This window comes from Equus asinus, chromosome 3 (genome assembly GCF_041296235.1).
Source record: "Equus asinus isolate D_3611 breed Donkey chromosome 3, EquAss-T2T_v2, whole genome shotgun sequence".
Classification (NCBI taxonomy): domain Eukaryota; kingdom Metazoa; phylum Chordata; class Mammalia; order Perissodactyla; family Equidae; genus Equus; species Equus asinus.
Window position 1 is genome coordinate 71,960,354 of NC_091792.1, and position 11,471 is coordinate 71,971,824.

At 47.4% G+C, this 11,471-nt stretch overlaps 1 pseudogene; it reads left to right on the plus strand.

Annotated features, from left to right (window-relative positions):
• The first annotated feature begins 7,859 nt into the window (after positions 1 to 7,859).
• On the plus strand, positions 7,860 to 10,814 carry LOC106846905 (lon protease homolog 2, peroxisomal-like; annotated as a pseudogene).
• Positions 10,815 to 11,471: the final 657 nt, after the last annotated feature.

Genomic DNA, 11,471 nt, shown 5'->3' on the forward strand with positions numbered 1-11,471 from the left:
GCCCTCGTGATTGATGGTGGCGCAGTGCTGCTGACCCCTGTCCAGACAGATGGAGTATCCAAAGCCATCCGCCAGCTCTTCGAGCACCTCCTGTGTGCAGGTCTGCAAAGACAGTGCCAGAGAACTGTGCCGTGAGGTCTGAGGGGCCTGCCTTGACTTGGCCAGAGGAGGAAACCCCAGCACAGATCAGGTACCAAGCAGCATCTGCATAGACCTCCAGCCAGGGAGGGAATGAGATGACACCCAGAGGGCTTGGGACTAACCTATGGGTAGAGGAGCTTGGTACCCAGCACTCACTCTCCCATCCTGCTAGCAACCACCTAGGCTGGGAACATGACACACTGCCAGGGTTCTAATGCTGAGCAAATTGCTCCTACCCAGGGTGGGTCCCTGCTCAGCCCCACCATCCCTCACTCACTCCCCTCCGACACACAAGGATGCTCAAAGTGGTGTGGGGGTGGCATCCAGTTGTGGTCTAACCCGGGTGGCCTGCCCTGTGTTACCTGAGGGCTCCTCCTGACAAATGGCCAGAGGTAGTGCAGGTGAGGGCCAAGCCAGTGGCTATAGTGACTGAAAATGCTGTTTTTCTTGGGTTCCCTGAAGACAGAGCCTCCACAACTCGGGAGACAACAGGAGAATATGCTGTCCTCTTGAATGTCTCCACTCAAGTGAGCTCTGTAGGACACTATGTCTAGAATGTGGGCGCCTGGAGACCAGTGTGCTAAGTTCTGTTGGGGTCTGTCTCAAAGGAAGTGAGGTCACTTCCTCAGGGTTCCCTTACCTTGGCCCCTTATTCAATCACACCCACCCAAAACCCCTCTGGGATCTTGGCTACTCACTCTGTTTGCCCATGTCCTCTCCATAACTGCACACCAATACCCATCACAGCGCCCCACTCAGGACCTTGATGGAACCAGGGTTCCAGCTTGAGGACATGCAGCTGAGTTCCGACCACTTTTTTCCTACAAACTCTGTATCCTGGAAATGCCATTGTGCCTCCCAGGGCCTCCTCAATCACCCAACCTGCACGATGGGGACGATGCCAGAAATATCTCCCTTGTGACATCCTCAGGTGTAGAAGAGACAATAGCAACAACCCCTGTGGTCTGGTTTCCACGTGTTTGATGCACACACTTAGAGATGAAAGAATGATAAGAAGGGGTGGGATGTAGTGTGGAGTACCCCTCAAAACAGGCCTGGTTTCCAGCTCTGTGACCTTGAGAAAGTCACTGCCTCTCTGGGTCTCATTTTCAGGTCTGCACAGAGGGAATGATCGGCCAACAGACAGTCAGCATCTCAGATTTTCAGCCCCTGCTTCAGAGAGACCTTGAGGCAGAAACACGCAGCCGAGCCGTGCCCCCTTCCTGGCACACAGAATTTGTGAGATGTTAAGGATTTGTACTCTTTGGGTGCAAGCTCTTGGAGCAATGTCATCAGAGAGTGATGGCAAAAAGCACAGTCTACCAGTTCCCACCACCTGGCCCTGCCGTGCCCCCATCTGCCCTCCTCTCCCTTCTCAGGCTCCTTCTGGCCACACCACCACCTTTCTGCCCTTCTCTGGTCTCACTCACTTCTTCCTGTGAGTCTCTGCACAAGTGGTGCCTTCTCCCTGACACTGAAACTGTTACCAGACACAGGCAGGCATGCCTCTCATCTGTCACTCTGCTCACAGCAAATGTCACCTCATTTCCAGATCTGCACCTTTAAGAGGGAAATTATGGGAAATTCAGATATTTCTGTTCACTGGCATGAAACCTTGCATGGTCTCCTGTTTGACTTAGAATCAGACCCAACTGCCTTGTGTCGGCCTATGTGGTGGGCAGCCTCCACCACGGCTCCCGGTGCTCACTGTCTTCTGTTGTGTGCATCCTTCTGAAACCACACAGTGGTTAGGAACTGGCTTCTGAACAACAGAATGCAACCAAGGTGATGGGATGGCACACTACCAAGGGCTAAGAACAAAAAGCCTGGCCCTTCCTTCTTACTCATATTCTGCAGCCCCCCCTCTTTCCCTCCTCATGTTTCCATCTCCCTCTCTCTCTGCATCATATATCTCTGGAACTAGGGGAGCAAGTGTGCATGTTTTCAGTTGCCATATGTAGAGGCTCCATAGGAGAGAATGGAGGGAATGATCGGCCAAGGATGGGCAGGAGAACCTGAGTTTGAATTTGGATTCTGGGCCGGCCTTGGTCATCTCAGGGCTCTGGGTGGGAAGACCCCTTTGTGCCCACTGTCACCTCAGAGCAGCCCTGGTCACTATTGTTGGTGCGGTGGAGCTGCCCCCTGTCCAGGGAGATGGAGTACCCGAAGCCATCTGCCAGCTCTTCAACCGCCTCCTGCATGCATCTCTGCAAAGACAGTGCCTGAGAGCTGGGCCAAGAGGTCTGCGGGGCCTGCCTCAACTTGGCCAGAGGAGGAAACCCCGGCACAGATCATGTACACAGTAGCATCTTCGTAGAGCTCCAGCCAGGGAAGGAATGAGATGACACCTAGAGGGCTCGGGACTAATCTAGGGGTAGAGGAGCTTGGTACCCAGCACTCACTCTCCCATCCTGCTAGCGACCACCTAGGCTGGGAACATGACACACTGTCAGGGTTCTAACACCGAGCAAACGTCTCATGCTCAGGGTTGGTCCCCGCTCAGCCCCGCTATCCCTCATTCCACTCCCCTCCAACACACAAGGAGGCTCAAAGTGGTGTGGGGGTGGCATCCAGTTGCAGCCTAACCTGGTTGGCTTTCCCTGTGTTACCTGAGTGTTCCTCCTGCCAATTGGCCAGAGGCGGTGCAGGTGAGGGCGAAGCCAGTGTCTATAGTGACTGAAAAGGCTCTTTTTCTTGGCTTTCCTGAAGCCAGAGCCTCCACAACTCGGGAGACAACAGGAGAACATCCTCTTCTCTTCAGTGTTGCCACTCACGTGGGCTCGATAGGATGCTATGTCTAGAATGTGGGCACCTGGAGACCAGTGTGCTAAGTTCTGTTGGGGTCTGTCTCCAAGGAAGTGATGTCACTTCCTCAAGGTTCCCTTACCTTGGCCCCTTCCTTCAATCACACCCACCAAAAACCCCTCTGGGATCTTGGCTGCTGACCCTCCTTGCGCATGTCACCTCCAGATCTGTACACAAATAGCCGGCACAGATCCCGACACAGGACCTTGAGATGGAACCAGGGTTCCAGCTTGAGGACATGCAGCTGAGTTCCAACCTCTTTTTCCCTACAAGCTCTGTGTCCTGGAAACGCCATTGTGACTCCCAGGGCCTCCTCAATCACCCAACCTGCACGAGGGGGACAATGCAGGAAATATCTCCCTTGTGACATCCTCAGGTGTAGAACAGACAATAGCGACAACACCTGTGGTCTGATTTCCATGTGTCTGATGCACACATTTAGAGATGAAAGAATGATAAGAAGGGGTGGGATGTAGTGTGGAGTACCCCTCAAAACAGGCCTGGTTTCCAGCTCTGTGACCTTGAGAAAGTCACTGCCCCTCTGGGCCTCATTTCCAGGTCTGCACCTTTAAGAGGTGGAAATTAGGGGAAATTCAGATATTTCCTTTCACTGGCATGAACCTTGCACAGTCTCCTGTTTGACTTAGAATCAGACCCAAGTGCCTCGTGTCGGCCTATGTGGTGGGCAGCCTCCACCATGGCTCCCAGTGCTCACTGTCTTCTGTTGTGCACGTCCTTGTGGAACCACACAGTGGTTAGGAACTGGCTTCTGAACAACAGAATGCAGCCAAGGTGATGGGATGGCACACAACCAAGGGTTAAGAACAAAAAGCCTGGCCCTTCCTTCTTAGTCATTGTCTTTAGTCCCCTCCCTCTTTCCCTCCTGTTTCCATCTCTCTCTCTCTCTGCATCTTATATCTCTGGAACTGGGGGAGCAAGTGTGCATGTGTTCAATTTCCCTATGAAGATGCTCCATAGGAGAGAACGGAGGGAATGATTGGCCAACAGACAGGCGGGAACTCAGACTTTCAGTCCAAACAAACCCTGTCAACATGCATGTGAGTGAACTTGGGAGCAAACCCTCCCCGAATCGAGCCACAATAGAGCCACAGCCCCTGCTTCACAGAGACCTTGAGGCAGAGGCACCCAGCTAAGCTGTGCCCCATTCCTGGCACACACACTTTGTGAGATGTTAAGGATTTGTATTTTCTAGGTGCAATGTCTTAGAGCAGTGTCATTAGAGAGCGACGGGAAAAAGCACAGTCTGCCAGTTCCTGTCTTCTGGCCCTGCCTGTCCCCATCTGCCCTCCTCTCTCTTCTCAGGCTCCTTCTAGCCACACCGCCATCTTTCTGACATTGTCTGCTCAGACCCACTTCTTCCTGTGAGTCTCTGCACCAGCGGTGCCTTCTCCCTGACACTCAAACTGTTCCCAGACACAGGCTGCTGTGCCTCTCATCTGGCACTCTGCTCACAGCAAATGTCACCTCTGTGAGGCCTTTCAGAGCCTCCCAGGCACAGGTTCCATTGTCACAGATCTCTCACCTGCAAGGGCATCTCACGATGTCCTCCTTCTTGGTCTCATCTGGATAAAGTGAGTCCATGAAGGAGGTCTTTCTCCTTGGCGAATGCACAGGTAGCTTCTTCCGGTTTCCTCAGGATCATGAGTGTCTCTTCTGGGCTAAATGTTTCCCCTCCCAAGTCCATTGTGAAAGGAAACTCTCATTCCCTTGCTTTCAAGGGTCTGGTTTCCCCAAGAACACAGGGAGACTCCCCTCTCCCTGGAATGCAGCACCAGCCCCTACACCCACACCCAGAAAATTAGCACCCAGCTTGAAACACCACCAGATCCTGAAGTCAGTTCCTGCTGAGGCCCCCCATCCATTTTGTAACCCCATGGTAACTCCTGAGCTCACCTTTTCCCTGAGACACAGCTCCCAGCCTGCCCTTGGCTTCTTACAGGAACAGTGGGATTTCCCAGAATCACTCCCAGCCTGGGCAAGAAATGTTTTGAAATGTTCTCTATGTATTTTCCAGGACATGGGATATGGGGAGAAGTCATTTTGCTTGTGTATGTGCAACAGTTTTGATGCGAATAGCATCTTTTTCAGACAGAGATCAAAGAGTGGGCCTACTGGGTGTAACAAGAAAATGGATACGCTGAGCCATCGTCTTCATGGTGTGAAGTCTTAGAGAGCAAAGAACATGGTTAATAACAGAGAATATGGAGCCAACATCTTATGTTCAAATTCCACCTCAATCACTTCCTGGATATTGGTAGAGGACAAGGTACTTACCTCATTGGTGTCTCAGTTTCTTCATCTGTTGTTGGCAAGAAGGATAAGCGTACCTAATTTGTGAGGATATGGAGAGTGTTAAACGAGTTAATGTTTCAAAACACTTGCAACATCCAGCACATTACATGCCCTGTATGCATACATTATAAATGAGATGTAAATGTTCTTCTGACGCTATCTGTTTGCTCCATAGGGGAGACTAGGGGCTGGAAGGATGTATACAGCACTCCCTGAGACAGGACGAATCGAGGAATTAACAACACTGTTGAAGGCATTACCAATGGCAGATCCGCCTCACTGTGGACATTCCCAATCACAATCACACCCAAGCATCCCTCCTGTGTCCTGCATCGTCTTCTGGGATTCTATCCAGGAACCACGGGGGCTTCTTGAACCCTGGGACCCACACCCACCACAGGTTCTCTCCTCTCTGGAAGCAAACCCCAGGCCTAGTCCTAATGGCTGCAGCCCACAGGCTCTGAACTCGGATCCTTTTCTTCACTTGAGGGAGAAGTGCCATTCCCAGAGCTGGGCACACAGAGTGTCAGCCTTGGAGGAAATGCCTCCCTGGCCAGTGGCAGGTGGAAGAGTGCCATGATGGAGTAGGATTTGGGGAGAGTCCTCCAGGTGTGGTCAGAAGGGGCCCAGCCAGGGCATTTGTTAGCAAGGTCTGGTTGGTGGACCTTGGTGGCAAAAGAGTGGTGGGGGAAGCATGTTTCAGAGGTCCTGGCATGAGACAATGCACAGGATGGTCATGAAGTCAGAATCAGCCTAATGAGGTCCAACTCAATGCACTGTCATCTGTTCCCTGACTGGCTCACTAATCCAGGAGTGTTTTACAAGAATGATATTCATGTTCTATCATCTTTTCATTGCTTTGTTAGAGCTATTATTCTTTACACAACTTGTATATTTCTACCTAGGAAAGGAAAGGTGAGTTCTGTAACAACCATTCTTGCAAAATTCTCCCCATCATATTGAATCACTAACAGAATCCACCGCTGGGAACCTCACAGAAGATTTTTCCACTTTCTGTAGCCTCTCGTCCCTTGATGTCAGGAAGGACCTTCTCTGGGAGTCATGTCCCATTTTGGAGGAGAAACACACAGATTGGAAACCTATTGTGGCCACATTTGAGGAACACGGAGTGAGAGGAGGGAGAACTCTCTGGCACTTTTTACCTAAAGTTTGTATGTTTTCAAGATCAGAGGCATTGGAGATGATCTGAAGTGTCATGTCATCATCAAAGGTTTGGCAAGTTTGTCTAAACTTCCAACAGACCTGGTCCAGAAACCTTGGAAAACCTTCGCATCAGATACTGTCTTCTTCCCTTTTGAGAAATCTTTATTTTTAAGTCACCAAATGATGTGCAGTTCCCCAGGGTTTTGTGCTTTCTTTAGGTGTGTCGCATGAATCCAAGAGTCTATTATCTTGAGTTTTGTGGCAAAAAGTTTGGCTAGCAGTGCCCGATCAAGGAAAATACTATCATCTTGGTTGAGTTTTGTTCGTTTGAAATTTTTGATAAATTGTTCCTTGTTTTCAAGTTGTTAAATTTATGAGAATGGAGCTGTTTATATTATTTTCAATGGCTGAAGAATCTGCAGAGATCTATCCCACTAGTGTGTCTCAGGCCTTTGAGGGTGAAGAGGCTTCCCCAAAGTTTCTTGTGGCCGAACCCTGTTTGCAGTTGGCCCGTAACAACTTGAGTGCATCTGGGATGGGGAGGAGACAGAGACTTCCAAGAACAAGTTGGTTCTTCTTGAAGGAATGCTGAAGATGCCAAAAGTATGGTACTTTGACATACAAATTATTTTGAGCCAAAAGCAATTGAGAGCCAGCAGATGCAGGAAAAGCTCTTGATCTCCACCTAGACTGCTTTAAATGAAGGATAGACTTCCTCTTTGGAAAGGAAATTTATGTTTATAAAGGAAATTTCCATTAGTAAAAGCATCTGCACCAGAAAGAGAACAACTCTTAGAGAAGTTTTTTTTGAGGAAGATTAGCCTTGAGCTAACATTCCCCACCAACTCTCCTCTTTTTGCTTAAAAAGATTGGCCCTTAGCTAACATCCATGCCCATCCTCCTCTACTTTATACATGGGATGCCTGCCACAGCATGGCTTGATAAGTGGTGTGTAGGTCCACACCTGGGATCTGAACTGGTGAACCGCAGGCCACCAAAGCAGAATGTGTGAATTTAACCAGTGTGCCACCAGGCCAGCCCCTAGAGAATTTTTTTTTTTTTGAGGAATATTAGCCCTGAGCTAACTGCTGCCAATCCTCCTCTTTTTGCTGAGGAAGACTGGCCCTGAGCTAGTATCCACACCCATATTCCTCTGCTTTATGTGTGGGAAACCTGCCACAGCATGGTGTGCCAAGTAGTGCCATGTCCGCACCCGGGATCAGAACTGGCTAACCCCAGGCCACTGAAGTGGAACATGCGCACTTAACCAGTGAACCACCAGGCCAACCCCTAGAGAATTTTTTTAACTGAGAGATTTATCTGCATAACAAGGTAAGCTTTATTTACTATACATTTTTTCCCCTCATCTTCCCATAATTTTTCTTCAGCCACTTCCTGCTGCTCACCTAGATGGCTTCCTGCTTCCAAGCTCCCCCATGTGCACCCAGTGTGGACTGGACTTGCAACTTGCAGTTAGTGTGGAGCTGCCTGCTCAAGGGCTGCAGAGCACCATCCTAACTCTCATCCCCAACATGACCTACCTGGCCAGCAATACTCAGGATCTGCCACCACTGCACAGGATTGGGGCAGCTGCACTGATGGTTCAGATTGTGGGCAGTACCCAGTCCAATTCCCACTCACCTTTGTTGACCACATGCCGTGCTGTTTGCAGAAGGTACAGATTTAAAAGAGAAGTCATATCCTGTTGTTAAAGTGGAACTGTTGGACTGACTTGAGGAATTTTTCAACACCTGTAAAACTAAAGAGAAGCTAGGAGATGTATCAGAAGAGTTCTACAAAAATGAACTACTATTGATTGAAATGTTGAATATTCATGTCCCTGCAGTTGCTAAATTGAGATGTCTTTTAGATAGTTCTCCTAGGGAAGATTTACTAGACATTCTGACATCACTTATCCAAACAAGCAACAAAAATGCTCCAAATTTTAGATACGGTGACTCTGGAGGAACTGTCCAAGATGATGATACCACTGCTTGTGAAACAAATGCAAGAATTGAAATTGATTTAAAAAACTGGAAAACCTGGGGCCAGCCTGGTGGCACAGTGGTTAGGTTTGCATGTTCTCCTTCAGTGGCCCGGGTTTCATCAGTTCAGATTCTGGGTGCAGACCTATGCACCACTCATCAAGCCATGCTTTGGCAGGAGTCCCACATATAAAGTAGAGGAAGATGGGCATGGATGTTAGCACAGGGCTAGTCTTCCTCAGCAAAAAGAGGAGGATTGGTGCCAGATGTTAATCAGGGCTAATCTTCCTAAAAATAATTATAATAATAATAATAATAAAACAGAAAAAAGAGAAAGATGATAATAAATGCATTATATGAATATGTCTCAATAGGATTTCACACATCCTAGGTACTTTATTTATTTATTTATTTTTGAGGAAGATTAGTCCTGAGCTAACATCTGCTGCCAATCGTCCTCTTTTTGCTGAGGAAGACTGGCCCTGAGCTAACCATCGTGCCCATCTTCCTCCACTTTATATGTGGGATGCCTACCATCGCATGGCTTGCCAAGCGATGCCCGGGATCCGAACCTGCGAACCCTGTGTTGCTGAAGCGGAACGTGCGCAATTAACTGCTACACCACCGGGCTGGCCCCCATCCTAGGTACTTTAAAAGAAGAACATGAGGAAGAAGATAATCATGATATTGTCATGCTAGAAAAAAAAGTGAGCATCCAATATGTCAGAATAAGCCCATAAGGTCTGTGTCAAAAAGAGAAAAAGACTAAAAAAATGCTGCAAGCAATGCCAGAATATGTTCAGATTAGAAATTTTTTAGAATTTATGGTGGAACTTTCTGGGACAAAAGTACAACTGACCATCCAGACATTCAAGAAGCCCAAATTCTTATGGATAATAAGCATTTTGCCTTGAAAAATTGAAGGAAAGAATGTTGGAATATTAGGCTGTCAAACAGCTGAAAACCAATCTGAAGGGCCCATTCTTTGCTTTGCTGACCCTCCTAGAGTTGGCAAAACAATGTGGGAAAGTCTGTGGCCAAGACTCTAGATCGAGACTTCCACAAGACTGTATTTGGATGAGAACGTGAATAGTCTGACATTTGAGGGCAGAGGCACACCTATGTTGGCAGTATACCTGGTCATACAATCAATGACTTGAAGACTGTTGAGGTTAACAATCTTGTGTTTCCATTAGATGAGGTTGACAAATTAGAAAAAATTGTGTCCAGGTGATCCTGCAGCAGCTCTGTTTGAGGTATTGTATCATGAACAAAACCATAGCTTCACAAATCATTCTCTAAATGTGGGCTTTAAACTCTCCCAAGTTATTTTAATAACTAACGCCTATACTGCTGCTACTACTCCACCTGTCTTCTTGGACAGAATGAGGACATTCAGGTGCCAGGGTATACACAAGAGAAGATAGATTGCCAGCAAGCACTTGATCCCAAAGCAACTGGAACAGTATGGGCTGAGTCCTCAGCAGATTCAGATCTCTCAGGTTACTCCTCTTCACATCTTCCCCAGGTGTACCAGAGAGGCAGGGGGTCATTCTCTGGATAGATAGTTTGGAGCCATTTGCCCAGCTGTTTCTGTGAAGGTGGGAAAAGAACAATATAAGGAAGTCAAGTTGGACCATTTTGATGTGAATGAGAAAGAAGTTTACAGAGAAAACATCTTAGAAGATGCAAAATCTGAATCTATCAATGACAGCAGTTACTTGACACTACCATCTGAAACGCCAATTTTGATTTATTTCTATGCTCCAAAAGACATCTTTGGGCTCCGGATATATAAAATGGGCATTTGAGTCAACCAGGAATGGCAATAAGTTTGGCTTGGACTCCCTTATGTGGAGAAATCATATTTGTGGAGGCAAGTTGAATGGATGGCGAAGGTCATTTAACTCTAACTACTCAGCTAGGGGATATCATGAGAAGAGTCTGCCCATCTTGCTATTAGCAAGCTCTGCAGCAATGCCAAGAAATACCATCTGACCTGTGCTTCTGGAAGTTTTGATCTTAACAACACAGACATCCATGTGCACTTTCCAGCTGGAGCTGTCACAAAAGATGGACCCCATGCTGCAGTTATCACAGTGACTTGTGTTGCCTCACCTTTTAGTGGGATGCCTTTACATTCAAATGTAGTCATGAGTGGAGAAATTACAGAGGGGTCTTGATCTTCCAGTGAATTAAAGAGAAAGTGCTGGCAGCACACAGAACAGGATAGAAGTGAATCATCATTTCTCAGAGGAATGAAAAAGACCTTGAAGAAATCCCAGGCAACGTATGATAGGATTGAAGTTTTGTCACAGCAAACTGCCTGGATGAAGTTCTTAATGCAGCTTTTGATGCTGTCTTTACTGTCAAGACCTACCTGCTCTCTTAAATAGCATTTTGTAGGCCCAAATCTCAACTTTACAGAATTTTCAGTTATGACGTGCCAACAGCACTGACAAAATTGATTTTATTCACAGCAGTAGGGGTGAGTAAACTGTCTCTAATTTGTGAACAATCACAAGAGCGATTATGAACTTCACTCAAGTGTCGGTTAGTGTTTATTAGAGAAACGCTAATTTAATAAATTGGTAAAAATTGAAAAAAATCTGAATCATCTGGCCACCTTCTTGAGTCTTGTATTTTATGAAATTTGAGCCATAGTTAAATTACTGTGTAATCAATTTATTTTCTTTTGTTAATTTGTCTCACACAAACTTTATCTTCAGAGCAGCCACAGAACCTAAAAACCTAGGAGGTAGTCATTTTGTCCCCTCCAGTGGACAAAGTCCCTCTTGCTGCTGCCCAGCAGGCTTGGTACCTCCAGGGGAAGGAGGAAAGTCTCATGGGTGACAGGGAAGGAGAATCTTATCTTGGTTTCCTTTGTTAGTGACACTTTCCAAAGACCCCCTTGGGAGTGTTGCTGTGCTAATTTGGAACAGTTCCTAAGACTCATTACATCTGGAGGAGGACAAGCCTACCTGGGCTGAGTTCTGTTGGCAGATCAGGATCTGAAATTACTGAATCTGGGTCTCCTTCTAAAGTTGGGGGGTAAGACACCCT